This window comes from Cherax quadricarinatus, chromosome 38 (assembly GCF_038502225.1).
Source record: "Cherax quadricarinatus isolate ZL_2023a chromosome 38, ASM3850222v1, whole genome shotgun sequence".
Lineage (NCBI taxonomy): Eukaryota > Metazoa > Arthropoda > Malacostraca > Decapoda > Parastacidae > Cherax > Cherax quadricarinatus.
Window position 1 is genome coordinate 21,262,945 of NC_091329.1, and position 17,764 is coordinate 21,280,708.

Here is a 17,764-nt window from a genome sequence, read left to right on the forward strand (position 1 = left end):
CTCATCTATGTCATTTATGTAAATTGTGAACAACGGGCCCAACACTGACCCCTGAGGAACACCGCTTGTGACGTGCCCCCATTCTGATTTCTCCCCATTTATGCAAACTCTCTGCTGTCTATTTGTCAGCCATGCCTCTACCCAGGAAAAAATTTTTCCTCCTATTCCGTGTGCCCTAAGTTTCCTCAATAGCCTCTGGTGTGGAACTCTATCAAAAGCCTTACTGAAGTCTATATACACAATATCATATTCATTACCATGATCTACCTCCTCAAACACCTTAGTGAAAAAAGTTAGTAAATTCGTAAGACAGGAACGCCCCTTTGTAAAATCGTGTTGAGAATCATTAATCAATCTGTGCCTGTCAAGATGGCTACGAATTGCATCGGCAATTATTGATTCCATAAATTTTCCCACTATGGAGGTAAGGCTTATTGGTCTATAGTTCGAAGCCAAGGACCTGTCACCTGCCTTGTAAATAGGTATTACATTTGCCATTTTCCACTTATCAGGCACTATGCCAGTTTGTAGTAATATGTTAAAAAGATTAGCCAAAGGTATGCTAAGTTCCTCTTTACATTCCTTTAACACCCTTGCAAACAGTTCATCAGGACCTGGGGATTTGTTAGGTTTTAGTTTCTCTATTTGTCTGAGGACCATGTCTCTAGTTACCGCAATCGTACATAGTTTATTATCATCCTGTTCTACGTAATCTATTATTTCAGGAATATCGCTAGTATTTTCCTGGGTGAAAACTGAAAGGAAGTAGGTATTTAGAATTTCACACATATCCTTATCACTGTCAGTGATCTGACCAGTGTTACTCTTAAGTGGGCCAATCTTGTCTCTAATCTTACTTCCGTATACCTGAAAGAACCCTTTTGGGTTAGTCTTTGAATCCCTTGCAACCTTAGCCTCATAATCTCTTTTTTCTTTTCTTATTCTTTTCTTTATTTCTCTCTTTAAATGAATATATTGATTTCTTAACTGCCCTTCCCCTCTTTTGATACGCCTGTATATGCCTCTCTTTTGACCAATGAGATATTTTAATCTATTGTTCATCCATTTGGGATCATTTTTGTTAGATCGAATTTCCCTACTCGGAACAAAAGTTGTCTGGGCAGCTAGAACTATGCTCTGAAAAACGTCATATTGGCAACCAAGATCACCTACCTGACCCAAAGTCAGGACATCCCAATTTAGCCCACCCAAGTAATTTTTCAGTCCCTATGAAGTCGGCCAAGCGAAAATCTGGGACAGAGATTTGATTGCAGTTATCTGGGTAATTCCATGATATATTGAAACTAAGTGATTTATGATCACTTTCCCCAAGCTCATCATTAACCTCAAGATTATTAATTAGTGAATCTTTGTTGGCAAGAACCAAGTCAAGCAGATTGTTTCCTCTACTTGGTTCTGTCACAACCTGTTCTAAAAAGCAATCCTGAACTGTATCAAGAAAGTCACTAGACTCAAGATTTCCTGTCATATTGCTCCAATCAATTTGTCTAAAGTTAAAATCTCCCATTATCACAACATTTTCATATCTAGATGCCTTATGAATTTCGTCCCATAACAGCTTACTGCACTCCCTATCAAGGTTTGGGTGGCCTATAAATCACACCCAAAATTAATTTGTCACGACCCTCGAGAAACTGAACTGTACATGTTAATTTTCCTTGTTTCTGGGAAGCAGGGCCAGGAACTCAGCCTGCATCAGTTTATTATTGTCTGTGTGTGCACTCACATTCCATCATTGTTTCATCTCCAAGTTTCTTTGGATTTACAAGTTTTTGTAGTACAGTGGACCCCCGCATAACGATTACCTCCGAATGTGACCAATTATGTAAGTGTATTTATGTAAGTGCGTTTGTACGTGTATGTTTGGGGGTCTGAAATGGACTAATCTACTTCACAATATTTCTTATGGGAACAAATTCGGTCAGTACTGGCACCTGAACATACTTCTGGAGTGAAAAAATATCGTTAACCGGGGGTCCACTGTACTTTATAAAGTACAATGTTCAGTGTTATCAACAATATCCTCAAAAGCAAGTGATTATGCTGTTAAGTAGAAACTTGAATTTAACTTTATCCACCAGAAGAGGTAAGAAAAATTACTGTACAGTAATCTACATACAGTATTTTGTACTGTACTTTTAACTATCCAGGTATAGGTACAGCTGTACTGCACAGTACTTCATTATAATATTGTATTCTGCTTCCTTTTTGGTATGTCCAGTACTCCATCAATACAGCAGACTAGGTCCACTTCATTGGGCATTTGTCCATGTTTGGTAGTCAATTAAATGAATGTAGTCTGCTTAATTAAAACTGTCAGTACAGTATAACAGATTTTAGATGAAACAGATGCTGCTTTCCCCAATTTATCCATTTTATGGAGGTTTCACTGTATATAACACACATTAAGAGAAACTTTCGTTTTTCTTTTTGGGCCACCCTGCCTTGGTGGGATATGGCTGGTTTGTTGAAAAAAAAAAAAAAAAAAAAACATTAATACTGTACTAGGTAGTAGGATGGTAGACAGCAACCGCCCAGGGAGGTACTACCGTCCTGCCAGGTGAGTGTAAAACGAAAACCTGTAATTGTTTTACATGATGGTAGGATTGCTGGTGTCTTTTTTCTGTCTCATAAACATGCAAGATTTCAGGTACATCTTGCTACTTCTACTTACACTTAGGTTACACTACACATGCATGTATGTACAAGAATATGCATACACACACCCCTCTGGGTTTTCTTCTATTTCTTTTTGTTCTTGTTGTTTATTTCCTCTTTTCTCCATGGGGAAGTGGAAGAGAATTCTTACTCTGTAAGCCATGTGTGTTGTAAGAGGCAATTAAAATGCCGGTAACAAGGGGCTAGTAACACCTTCTCCTGTATTACTGAAGTTAAAAACTTATTTTTTTTTTTTTTTGGGGGGGGGGGGGCTGCCTCGGTGGGATATGGCAGGTTTGTTGGAAGAAGAAGAACACATATTAATAATATATACACTATTATTTTTATTACTACATAACAGTTAAAGAATTTAAGTCCACTGTCCAGAATACTAAAGTTAGGTTTTCAACTTGCTTATAATACTTCTCTTTTAACCCGTAAACGGTCCAAACGTATATATACGTTTTTTCAACATTTGAAAGTATGTAAAAAAAGTAGACCTTCTTTTTGTTTTTTTTACATTTGAAAATGTGTAAAAAAAACTTTTAATTTACTTTTTTTTGTTATAATTGAAAATATGTAAAAAAAACGTAGATCTACTTTTGTAGCACTACACATGTGAACGTATATCTGCTTGGACCGTTTACGGGTTAATTAATATTCTCAATAAATGTAATCAATGTGAGGGTCTTGGCAAGAGGTGTGGAGTTAAAAGATAAAGAATCAAACACAAAGTGGGAGTTGTCACAGTTGCTCTTTGCTGATGACGCTGCTTTTGGAAGATTCTGAAGAGAAGCGGCAGAGGTTGGTGGATGAATTTGGTAGGGTATGTATGAGAAGAAAATTAAAAGTGAATATAGGAAAGAGTAACGTTATGAGGATAACAAAAAGATTAGGTGGTGAAAGATTGGATATTAAATTGGAGGGAGAGAGTATGGAGAAGGTGAATGTATTCAGATATTTAGGAGTGGACGTGTCAGCAGATGGGTCTATGAAAGAGGAGGTGAATCATAGAATTGATGAGGGGAAAAGGGTGAGTGGTGCACATAGGCAGGGCCGTATTACCGCATAGGCAAACTAGGCATTTGCCTAGGGCCCCGCGCATTTGGGGGCCCCGCGGTCCAAGGGGTTCAGGGGCTCATCCAAGACTGCGCACATGGTGCAAGTGCAAAGGGGTCCCTACCTAAAAAGTTCAAGTGTTTGGAGAGTAAAACTGATTTTTAAAAATTAATCAAAACAAAAATAAATAATGAAATAAAATAAAATAAAAATAAATAAACCTAACCATAGATGGCAACACTCAACACGCCTTTGTTTACATCAGAACAGCTGTGTTTTCCTGCTAATGGGTGAGTATGGGAGATTCCTCTCCAATTTTCTGTAGTTTATATGATTTGATAGTCTTATGCATGATGAAATGATAACAATAATGGTCAGTGATTTATAAAGGGAATAATAGTGCTGTAGTGGTTATGCTGAATATAATAGGTACATGATGTCACTACTTTAATAGCCTAATCTAGTAATACTATGCTGTCTTGAGTTTATTCTCTTTAAAATGCATGATTTAACAAGATAGTTATAATGGCTGTTGGTAAATGGTTTTGGTTGTCTTGATGTACTTTCCCTATTAAATTTAATCTAAATAGCCAGAATGTATTTAATTAGACCTTAAAAAGGCTCACACCGACCCCCCCCCCCAAGCTGGAAGGGGTCGCTTCGCTTACCCGTAACTCAAAGGGGCCCTGCCAATCTGAATAGCCTAGGGCCCGGAGACTTCTTAATCCGGCTGCACATAGGAGTCTGTGGAGACAAAGAACGTTGTCTGTGGAAGCAAAGAGGGAAATGTATGGGAGTATAGTTGTACCAACACTCTTGTATGGGTGTGAAGCATGGGTGACGAATGTTGCAACGAAGAGTAGGCTGGAGACAGTGGAGATGTCATGTCTGAGGGCAATGTGTGGTGTGAATATAATGCAGAGAATTCGTAGTTTGGAAATTAGGAGAAGGTGTGGGATTACCAAAACTATTGTCCAGAGGGCTGAGGAGGGGTTGTTGAGGTGGTTCGGAAATGTAGAGAGAGTGGATAATGACTTCAAGAGTGTATAAATCTGTAGTGGAGGGAAGGCAGGGTAGGGGTCGGCCTACAAAGGGTTGGAGGGAGGGGGTAATGGAGGTTTTGTGTGCGAGGGGCTTGGACTTCCAGCAAGCGTGCGTGAGCGTATTTGATACGAGTGAATGGAGACGAATGGTTTTTAATACTAGACGTGCTGTTGGAGTGTGAGCAAAGTAACATTTATGAAGGGATTCAGGGAAACCGGCAGGCCGGACTTGAGTCCTGGAGATGGGAAGTACAGTGTCTACACTCTGAAGGAGGGGTATTAATGTTGCAGTTTTATAACTGTAGCGTAAACCACCCCTCTGGCAAGACAGTGATGGAGTGAATGATGATGAAAGTTTTTCTTTTTCGGGCCACCCTGCCTTGGTGGGAATCGGCCGATGTGTTAATAAAAAAAATAAATGTTAATGCTGCAGTTTAAAAACTGTAGTGTAAAGCACCCTTCTGGCAAGAGAGTGATGGAGTGAATGATGGTGAAAGTTTTTCTTTTTCGGGCCACCCTGCCTTGGTGGGAATCAGCCAGTGTGATAATAATAATAAAAAAAAATAATTAGTATGAACATTTATGGAAGTACTGGTTGAAAAATTTCATTGTGTAATTGAAAAACAAATTACTTATTACTTTATTAATCTTATATACATTAATTATCTTTATAATTAAACAGCTAAACTCAACAAATAGTGAACTTAATGAATGGTAAATAGTTACACGTATTTATTTCCATTACCATGAAATATGATTAACTTTTGGATGTCAGCAACAATGCGAAACATCTTAATATACAACATACTGTTTATTTATTGAAACTAATAAGGCCACTTGAATAATTCAAGACTTTACTAGTTTTTCAAGTGATTGTGATATTAAGCACTTTCCTTTGAATAACAGACCTCCTTCTATACATATACAGAATAATACTATATTCAATTTTCAGATAAAAAGTGCACTGTTAAATGAAATTTTGAAGGGTTTAAATAAAATATAAATATTAAAAATTTAGCACAATTACATTAGCTGCTAAAATTATTCTGCTGCTCCTTTACATTCGATTCTGCATGAATTTATACTAAGCATATGCACTATATAACTTATATATTATAATTTCCTTTCCAGTTTTATCTACTCTGGCTATCTTAAGTCTTTTTTTTATGTGCTGGCCAGAATAGGCATCAAAGTGAAGCTTGCCTTATGAAAGCCCAAAACATTGACGGTGCTGAGATGTGTCCACAACTTCTTAAACAGAATACTGATTCAGTATATTGAAAAGTTTTTTCAAGTGAATCTGGGTTGGCGAGGTGGTATTAGATGGGGAATTCAACACGACCCTGAAACAAAACGTAAATACATTTTAATAATACAAGATATGAATTTTTTCTACGTATCATTGAAGGATTTCAAAAATGCATACCTTCCAACCACTTCATTAACATCCCCTGCACCATATTCTAACTGCCCCCAAGTTGTATACTACACTTTATTACTTTATCTTATTCCTTTTATTCTGCATGACCAAACCATCTCGGTACACCCGTTCATCCTGTTGTATGTTCTTTATTATCTTGTCTTAGTCCTTTCATTCTGCATGGCAAAAATATCTCAGTAAACCTCCTCTTTCTGTTGTATCTTCTTTATTACTTTGTCTTAGTGCTTTTATTCTGCATGACCAAACCATCTCAGTAAACCCCTTCTTCCTGTTGTATGTTCTTAGAAAAATGCTTATTGAACAATTTTAAAACAACTATTGACTCCATTATAATGATCTTGCTCAATCCATTTTCTGGATGTGTAGCTTCTGTTACTGTACATCTTTCAATAAGAAATTATCATCAATAAACATACTGTACCTTTGTTTTTCTTTTTGGGCCACCCTGCCTCAGTGGGATATGGCCAGTTTGTTGAAAGAAGAGAATCTATAAACATGTTACTTTGTCCTTACAACTGCTAAGCTTACAAAAAAAATAAGAAATACTGTAACTCTGCACAAATTACAGTCCCAAATACACTGCAATACAAATAAAATATTGACAAATCTATTATTAAAGAATTTTTCAGAAAACTGCAACACAGTTGAAATCAAAAGAAAGGTCTTTAGTTCTTTGAGAATTCAATGTTTAAGCAGAGAGCAGTTCCTCTAATGCACTGAGTAAGAACCACAATACTTCCTCTGGAATACTGATAATAGTCCTCATATTTGAATACCAGATAGATATGTATAATGCTTGTTAGGAAACAGGAAAAGTGTTTCCTGACATATGTCCTAGTTGGAGCTTTTGGTCATCTGACCAAAGACTCCTGCTGGCTTACTGGTCCACCTCTTGAAAAATCATGCTAATGATTATAACCATTAAATTATTATTATTATTATAATCAAAAAGAAGTGTTAAACCCACTAGAGTCATACAGCACTGCAATATAACCATTAGAAAACAAGAGTGGTTTCTGAATTCCAAAACAAGACTACCTAAAACAGAGATCATTTTTGCACAACCATTATGATCTTATGTATAAGTTATTATTATAATTATTATTATTATTATAATTATCATTATTACAACTAAATATTCACAAGAAAAAGCTAAACACACATGATACTAACTATGGAAAACATTCACTCACTCACTCTCTCAATGGTTGCTTATGACAACTGTATCACTTTTTAATATGACCATATATTTATGAATTTCTCCATGGGGAAGTGGAAGAGAATTCTTCCTCCGTAAACCATGCATGTCGTAAGAGGCGTCCCATAGCTCGATTGCTAGCGCACTCAGCTCACACACTTAGGTCCGGAGTTCAAATTTCCTACGGTACAGCTGGAAAACATTAGGTACATGTTTCCATAAGACACCTGCTGTCCCTGTTCACCCATCAGTGTAAAGTGGGTACCTGGGTGTTAGTCGACTGGTGTGGGTCACATCCTGGGACAAAACTGACCTAATTTGCCCGAAATGCTCAGCATAACAAGGGGCTTTCTACACAGTAGTAGTATTTCATTGATGTCAACTAGGCCTGTATACTATGTATGTACATGTACTTGTAGTAAATAAAGATCAAATTTTTTTTCAACAAGTAGGCCATCTCCCACCAAAGCAGGGTGACCCAAAAAGAAAGAAAATCCCCAAAATGAAAATGCTTTCATCATTCAACACTTTCACCTCACTCATAAATAATCACTGTCTTTGCAGAGGCATTCAGATACGACAGTTTAGAAGTCCCTCCAAACTGCCAATATCCCAAACCCCTCCTTAACCCTTTCAGGGTCCGTCCCGTAGATCTATGGCTTTACGTTCAGGGTCCAAACCGTAGATCTACGCCATGAGCTCAGCTCACTCTGATAAACTGTGAGTGGTAAATTTGGGCCTAGATATGAGAGAATACATCTATGTGGTATGTGTGCACCACATAAAACAAATCCTGCAACACACTGTGTATAATGAGAGAAAAAACCCAGACCGTGAATTCAATTAAAACAGCGACTTTGCAGTGTTTTTTCGTATGTTTTTTATAGTTGTATTTGCGATTTTTTGGTCTCATTTGATAGAATTGAAGACATATTACAGAAATAGAGATGGTTTTGATTGGTTTTAGCACTGGAAATGGCTTGAAACTGAGCTCAAAGTAGCAGAAATGTTAAATTTTTGCCGATGTTCAAGAGTAAACAAATGACCTTACACGTCTAATACACGCCAGCTGGTGGGTCTAATATACATTCACAAATGTGGTGATGATATTTATACAATTATTACAATATTGCATAACAGTAAATCTTCCATTTTTTGGTGTGAATAAAAATTCATTATGTGAATAAAAAATCAAAATGGAATTTATTTGTAAAGCCTCAAAATGTAACTAATTAACAGAGGAAATGTTAGTTTAGTGCCAGGAATACCTACATTGTTTATTCTGGACCCTATTTTGAAATTGAAATATTTTGAACTTTGTGTTAAATTGGCCAAATTACCAATTTCCAATCACTTCATTTTGTAGTTGAAACAGTTGACTTGGTGATTTCTTGTGCTCAATCGATAGAACAGAAGTAATACTAGTGAAATAGCTAAGAATTTGGTCGACTGGAATAATGTAATTGGCTTAAAATGGGAGTCAAAGTCGGCAAAATCGCCGATTCGTAAATATCGCTGACATATCAAATTTCGTACTTTTTGTTTTCTTACCTTCACAAAGAGATTCTCTACCATTTCATAAGAAAAAATAATTTTTTTTTTTTTTAAATTCTTGGACACTGGGGCACCACTTCAGATTTCGGCCTTGGACCCTGAATGGGTTAAAAGTGCAGGCACTGTACTTCCCATTTCCAGGACTCAAGTCCGGCTAACCGGTTTCCCTGAATCCCTTCACTAAATATTACCCTGCTCACACTCCAATAGCTTGTCAGGTCCCAAAAACCATTCATCTCCATTCACTCCTATCTAACATGCTCATGCACACTTTCTAGAAGTCAATCCCTTCGCCCACAAAACCTGCTTTACCCCATCCTTCCAACCTTTTCGAGGATGACCCCTACCCTGTCTTCCTACCCCTACAGATTTATATCCTCTCCAAGTCATTGTTCTTTGATCCATTCTCTCTAAATGACCAAACCACCTCAACAACCCCTCTTCAGCCCTCTGACTAATACTTTTAGTAACTCCACACTTACTAATTTCCACATTCCAAATTCTCTGCATAATATTCACACCACACATTGCCCTTAGACAGGACATCTCCAATGCCTCCAGCCGCCTCCTCGCTGCAGCATTTACAACCCAAGCTTCACACCCATATAAGAGTGTTGGTACCACTATACTTTCATACATTCCCTTCTTTGCCTCCATGGATAATGTTTTTTGTCTCCAGAGATACCTCAATGCACCACTCACCCTTTTTCCTTCATCAATTCTATGGTTAACCTCATCCTTCATAAACCCATCTGCTAACAAGTCAACTCCCAGAAAGTTCCTGAAAACATTCACTTCTTCCATACTTCCTCTCTCCAATGTGATATCCAATTTTTCTTTATCTAAATTGTTTGATACCCTCATCACCTTACTCTTATCTAAGTTCACTTTCAACTTTCTACCTTTACACACCCTCCCAAACTTGTCCACTAACCTTTGCAACTTTTCTTTAGAATCTCCCATAAGCACAATCTCATCAGCAAAAAAGTAACTGTGTCAACTCCCATTTTGTACTTGATTCCCCATACTATAATCCCACCCCTCTCCCCAACACCCTCGCATTTACTTATTTTACAACCCCATCTATAAATATATTAAACAACCATGGTGACATTACACATCCTTATTATTATTATTATGATTATTATTATTAAAATGCCAGGAGCAAGGGGCCAGTAACCCCTTCTCCTGTATATATTACTAAATGTAAAAGGAGAAACTTTTGCTTTTTCTTTTTGGCCACCCTGCCTTGGTGGGATATGGCCAGCGCATTGAAAGAAGAATACAGTGGAACCTCTGATTACAAGTTTAATCCATTCCATGACCTAGCTCGTAACCTGATCTGCTCATATGCTGAATCAGTTTTCCTCATTTAACCCTTTGAGGGTTTTGGTCGTACTAGTATGTCTTACGCGTAGGGGTTTTTGACGTACTAGTACGCATAAATTCTAGCGGCCTCAAATCTCGCGCGAAAAGGCTGGTAGGCCTAGGTGTGAGAGAATGGGTCTACGTGGTCGGTGTGCGCGTTAGAAAAAAAATCTGGGACCCAGTGGTGCATTGTGGGAATGCCCTCTTAGTAAACAATGTCCACCATGCCTCGCGGTAAGAAGGTCCTCACTCCTCGGCGAATTGGGACACTTTTGTTCCCCAGTGACAGTTCTAATAGTGATGGAAGTGCCAGTGAAGATGAGTTTCGTGGTTTTAGTGAGGTTTTGACCGAAACTAATGACCATAATATCGGTAATAGTGAGGAAAACCCAGACGACCCTCAGCCTTCCACCTCTGGTGCTGGGCCCTCTTGTCCATGTTCAGTTGTTCCAGAACCCAAGAGGAAACTTCTATTTTCCCAAATCCCAGACTCAGATGAGAGCATGGGTGATGATAGTGATAGTGAATATGAACTACAAGCTCTTCAAACTAGTTCCAGTAGTGATAGTGAAGTGCAATATTCCCCAGTGAAGCGTCAGTATATACGACGATATATGCGCTCTGGTAGTGTGCCATATGTTATACCAAGGGGAAGGAGTGTATCTCGGAGTACATCCCGTGGCTGTACAACAGGAACAGACAGTGAAAATGACGAAGATACTGTTGCAATTGGGATGGAAAATGTGCGTGGTGGTAGTGGTGCCGGCGGTGAGGCACCAGCAGTGGGCCATGCTGCCACCCACGCTGCCACCCACGCCGCTGCCTCAGCTGATCTAGAACAAAGGCCACCATCCCCCACTCACCCACCACACCAGCCTCCACAACCACAACCTCCACAACCACAACCACCTGTCATTGTCCAGTACCCACCAGCAGACCGCACCTGGGATTGGCAGGAAGCTGTCAATTTTGTTCCAAATCCCCACCAGTTTGATGACAGCCAAAGTGGAATACGGCCATCTTGTGCACTTGGGAACAATGCCACTGAACTGGAATGTTTCGAGTTATTCTTTGACGAACCACTGATGAAAAGTATTGTCATGGAAAGCAACACATACTACGAGTACACCATGGCAAACACATTACTTTCACCAAAATCACGTCTACACCAGTGGAAGGAGGCAACTGTGGCTGAGATGTATCTTTTCTTTGCCACAATAATGCTTATGCCACATGTGTATAAGCACAAAGTGAAATCATACTGGTCAACAGACCCCCTGATTGCAACACCAGGTTTCAGTGATATAATGCCAGTGAATCGATTTGTGCTAATGTTACGTATGCTTCACTTCTCAGATAAAACCAGGCCTGACAGAACTAACAGGTTGTATAAGATTAGGAATGTGTTTGTGTATCTGAAACAGAAATTCAGTACGCATTTTTATCCCTTCAGGAAGCTTGTAATTGACGAGTCTTTGATTCTGTTCAAAGGAAGACTCTCTTTCAAGCAGTACATACCAAGCAAGAGGAAACGCTTTGGTATAAAGTTGTTTGTGCTTTGTGATTGTTACAGTGGTCTGGTATTGGATATTATTGTGTACACTGGAAGTTATACATTGCAAAATACCAGGAAGTTATTGGGCATCTCAGGTGATGTGGTTCGAACAATGATAGAACCATACCTTGGTAAGGGGCATATATTATATACAGATAACTGGTACACAAGCCCCTCACTCAGTGATTTTTTGCGAGTGAACATGACAGATGTGTGTGGCACAGTGCATGCAAATCGGAAACATATGCCCAGGTTTGACGCTGGCACTAGTAGAGGTGAGGTGCAGGCGTTTGCTGCCAATGACATCATGGCATTTCGGTGGCATGACAAACGAGATGTCACACTGTTGTCATCAATTCACCCTAATGAAATGGCAGACAGTGGCAGGCAGCATAGAGAGAGAAATGAACCCATTCTAAAACCTGCAGCTGTGATTGATTACACCTTCAACATGCGTTCAGTGGACAAATGTGACATGCAGATTGGGTTTGCTGATTGTGTTCGCAAGAGTTATAAGTGGTACATCAAACTGTTTTTCCATCTTCTGGACATTTCCATGCTCAATGCTTATAATATGTATAAGATGAGCACCAGAAACAAACCACAGTACGGCGAATTCTGTTTGTCTGTCATCAGACAAATAGTATTCAAGTACCAAGGAACAGCACCTGCAATTGACCGCCCACCAAATTTTCAACAACTACCTGCTCGTCTGAAGCATGGTGATCACTTCTGGTAAAACTGCCTGCTACTGCTTTGAAGAAAAAGGCTCAGAAGAGGTGTTACGTCTGTGCACATACAAAAAAACGCCCACAACAACGCAGAGACACTCGTTTTATGTGTGAGGAGTGCAAAACTCCACTGTGCATGACACCATGTTTCAAAGAGTTCCACAGGCTTCAGAACTTCTAGAAACATTCCCTGTGACTGTATATGTGTATATAAAATATAGAAAAATAGTAATAAACAACATTTCATATCGTTTGTGTAAATATTTTCTGTAAACAAAATAATGACAACAGTGTTTATGCCCTTATTGTGTAGTATTGAAAAAGAAATAACTTACAAAATACTGATCATGTTGGCCTCAGAGGCCATAAAAGTTACTAAGAAAAAGAAAAATTGAAAAATAATTGAAAATAGTACATAAAAAAGTAAATAGAAAAATACCGGGTGACGGCAGTCGGCGATGTTACCATATGTTGTTCAATTTTGGCAAATTTCACGCCTCCATATCTCGGTAAGTATTGACGTTAAGATTTTTTTGTTTAGCCTATAATGTTTAGAAAAAAAAACTATTTTTTCATAAGAAAAATAATTTTTTTTTTTTTTAAATTTGGCCGACCCTGAGAACGAGTTTCGGAGAGGGCCTGTCGACCCTCAAAGGGTTAAATTAACTGAAATGCCATTAATATATTCCAGTGAAATTCCTGCTCATAGGAGGCAGGACAAAATACACTTCAGTATAATGCTAATATCAAATCTGTGGCTTATTTACCTATCACGATTTATCTAATAAGACATAATAAACAATATAAACATAGAAACTTGATATATACTCTAGAACGAATAAAAGATGTCGTTATGTAACAAGCGGTGGTGGCCATTCTTGCTCCTGCGTTGTTGTGGTATTCACTGTGCCATCAAGTGGCGGCGTTCTGAAACTCACTTGTTATTATAGTAGTATTATTATTACAATTATTATAGTATGTATTATTATATTATTTTTTTTTATTATTATTATCACACTGGCCAATTCCCACCAAGGCAGGGTGGCCCGAAAAAGAAAAACTTTCACCATCATTCACTCCATCACTGTCTTGCCAGAAGGGGGCTTTACACTACAGTTTTTAAACTGCAACATTAACACCCCTCCTTCAGAGTGCAGGCACTGTACTTCCCATCTCCAGGACTCAAGTCCGGCCTGCCGGTTTCCCTGAATCCCTTCATAAATGTTACTTTGCTCACACTCCAACAGCACGTCAAGTATTAAAAACCATTTGTCTCCATTCACTCCTATCAAACACGCTCATGCATGCCTGCTGGAAGTCCAAGCCCCTCGCACACAAAACCTCCTTTACCCCCTCCCTCCAACCTTTCCTAGGCCGACCCCTACCCCGCCTTCCTTCCACTACAGACTGATACACTCTTGAAGTCATTCTGTTTCGCTCCATTCTCTCTACATGTCCGAACCACCTCAACAACCCTTCCTCAGCCCTCTGGACAACAGTTTTGGTAATCCCGCACCTCCTCCTAACTTCCAAACTACGAATTCTCTGCATTATATTCACACCACACATTGCCCTCAGACATGACATCTCCACTGCCTCCAGCCTTCTCCTCGCTGCAACATTCATCACCCACGCTTCACACCCATATAAGAGCGTTGGTAAAACTATACTCTCATACATCCCTCTTTGCCTCCAAGGACAAAGTTCTTTGTCTCCACAGACTCCTAAGTGCACCACTCACTCTTTTTCCCTCATCAATTCTATGATTCACCTCATCTTTCATAGACCCATCCGCTGACACGTCCACTCCCAAATATCTGAATACGTTCACCTCCTCCATACTCTCTCCCTCCAATCTGATATCCAATCTTTCATCACCTAATCTTTTTGTTATCCTCATAACCTTACTCTTTCCTGTATTCACCTTTAATTTTCTTCTTTTGCACACCCTACCAAATTCATCCACCAATCTCTGCAACTTCTCTTCAGAATCTCCCAAGAGCACAGTGTCATCAGCAAAGAGCAGCTGTGACAACTCTCACTTTGTGTGTGATTCTTTATCTTTTAACTCCACGCCTCTTGCCAAGACCCTCGCATTTACTTCTCTTACAACCCCATCTATAAATATATTAAACAACCACGGTGACATCACACATCCTTGTCTAAGGCCTACTTTTACTGGGAAAAAATTTCCCTCTTTCCTACATACTCTAACTTGAGCCTCACTATCCTCGTAAAAACTCTTCACTGCTTTCAGTAACCTACCTCCTACACCATACACTTGCAACATCTGCCACATTGCCCCCCTATCCACCCTGTCATATGCCTTTTCCAAATCCATAAATGCCACAAAGACCTCTTTAGCCTTATCTAAATACTGTTCACTTATATGTTTCACTGTAAACACCTGGTCCACACACCCCCTACCTTTCCTAAAGCCTCCTTGTTCATCTGCTATCCTATTCTCCGTCTTACTCTTAATTCTTTCAATTATAACTCTACCATACACTTTACCAGGTATACTCTACCAGGTATACTCAACAGACTTATCCCCCTATAATTTTTGCACTCTCTTTTATCCCCTTTGCCTTTATACAAAGGAACTATGCATGCTCTCTGCCAATCCCTAGGTACCTTACCCTCTTCCATACATTTATTAAATAATTGCACCAACCACTCCAAAACTATATCCCCACCTGCTTTTAACATTTCTATCTTTATCCCATCAATCCCAGCTGCCTTACCCCCTTTCATTTTACCTACTGCCTCACGAACTTCCCCCACACTCACAACTGGCTCTTCCTCACTCCTACAAGATGTTATTCCTCCTTGTCCTATACACGAAATCACAGCTTCCCTATCTTCATCAACATTTAACAATTCCTCAAAATATTCCCTCCATCTTCCCAATACCTCTAACTCTCCATTTAATAACTCTCCTCTCCTATTTTTAACTGACAAATCCATTTGTTCTCTAGGCTTTCTTAACTTGTTAATCTCACTCCAAAACTTTTTCTTATTTTCAACAAAATTTGTTGATAACATCTCACCCACTCTCTCATTTGCTCTCTTTTTACATTGCTTCACCACTCTCTTAACCTCTCTCTTTTTCTCCATATACTCTTCCCTCCTTGCATCACTTCCACTTTGTAAAAACTTCTCATATGCTAACTTTTTCTCCCTTACTACTCTCTTTACATCATCATTCCACCAATCGCTCCTCTTCCCTCCTGCACCCACTTTCCTGTAACCACAAACTTCTGCTGAACACACTAACACTACATTTTTAAACCTACCCCATACCTCTTCGACCCCATTGCCTATGCTCTCATTAGCCCATCTATCCTCAAATAGCTGTTTATATCTTACCCTAACTGCCTCCTCTTTTAGTTTATAAACCTTCACCTCTCTCTTCCCTGATGCTTCTATTCTCCTTGTATCCCATCTACCTTTTACTCTCAGTGTAGCTACAACTAGAAAGTGATCTGATATATCTGTGGCCCCTCTATAAACATGTACATCCTGAAGTCTACTCAACAGTCTTTTATCTACCAATACATAATCCAACAAACTACTGTCATTTCGCCCTACATCATATCTTGTATACTTATTTATCCTCTTTTTCTTAAAATATGTATTACCTATAACTAAACCCCTTTCTATACAAAGTTCAATCAAAGGGCTCCCATTATCATTTACACCTGGCACCCCAAACTTACCTACCACACCCTCTCTAAAAGTTTCTCCTACTTTAGCATTCAGGTCCCCTACCACAATTACTCTCTCACTTGGTTCAAAGGCTCCTATACATTCACTTAACATCTCCCAAAATCTCTCTCTCTCCTCTGCATTCCTCTCTTCTCCAGGTGCATACACGCTTATTATGACCCACTTCTCGCATCCAACCTTTACTTTAATCCACATAATTCTTGAATTTACACATTCATCTTCTCTTTTCTCCTTCCATAACTGATCATTTAACATTACTGCTACCCCTTCCTTTGCTCTAACTCTCTCAGATACTCCAGATTTAATCCCATTTATTTCCCCCCACTGAAACTCTCCTACCCCCTTCAGCTTTGTTTCGCTTAGGGCCAGGACATCCAACTTCTTTTCATTCATAATATCAGCAATCATCTGTTTCTTGTCATCCGCACTACATCCACGCACATTTAAGCATCCCAGTTTTATAAAGTTTTTCTTCTCTTTTTTAGTAAATGTCTACAGGAGAAGGGGTTACTAGCCCATTGCTCCCGGCATTTTAGTCGCCTCATACGACACGCATGGCTTATGGAGGAAAGATTCTTTTCCACTTCCCCATGGACAATAGAAGAAATAAAGAAGAACAAGAGCTATTTAGAAAAAGGAGAAAAACCTAGATGTATGTATATATATATGCATGTGCGTGTCTGTGAAGTGTGACCAAAGTGTAAGTAGGAGTAGCAAGATATCCCTGTTATCTAGCGTATTTATGAGACAGAAAAAGAAACCAGCAATCCTACCATCATGCAAAACAGTTACAGGTTTTTGTTTCACAGTCATCTGGCAGGACGGTAGTACTTCCCTGGGTGGTTGCTGTCTACCAACCTACTACCTAATTATATTATTAAACATATTATTATAGAGTGGATCCCTGGTTTTTTGTAATTAATCCATTCCAGAGAGAGTGACTAAACCTGAATCTGATGATTTCTGAATTAATTTTCCCCATAAGAAATAATGTAAATCCAATTAATCCATTCCAAACACCCAAAAATATTAAAAAAATATTTTTTTTATATGAAATATACATTTCCCTAAACAGAAAACAACGAGACATGCAGAATAACACAATAATAAAATGACACTTTCCTTTAATGAAGACTTGTTGATGAGTGATGAGATGGGAGGAGGGAAGAGGATGGAGGTGTACTATTGTTTGGAAGGGGAATCCCCCTCCATAAGGAGTTCAGGTACCAAGTCCTTTTCTGGGGTTACTTCCCTTCCTTGTTTTTTAATGCCAATAGGACCAGCTTGAGAGTCACTGGATCCCTGTCACTCAAAAATATGTAACAGAGAGGTCTATATCTGGCATCTCTTTAACTTCCCTAAAATGGGACACAACATTGTCATTGTACATGTTGCCAACATGGCCTG

At 39.0% G+C, this 17,764-nt stretch overlaps 1 long non-coding RNA gene across 2 annotated transcripts in view; it reads right to left on the reverse strand.

Annotated features, from left to right (window-relative positions):
• Positions 1 to 5,409: 5,409 nt before the first annotated feature.
• Positions 5,410 to 17,764, reverse strand: part of LOC138853741 (uncharacterized) — a 28,801-nt gene continuing 16,446 nt past the window's right edge. For both annotated transcript variants that reach the window (XR_011392900.1, XR_011392899.1), the window contains one exon: positions 5,410 to 6,124. This is a non-coding gene — a long non-coding RNA (uncharacterized lncRNA). The remainder of the gene's footprint in view (positions 6,125 to 17,764) is intronic.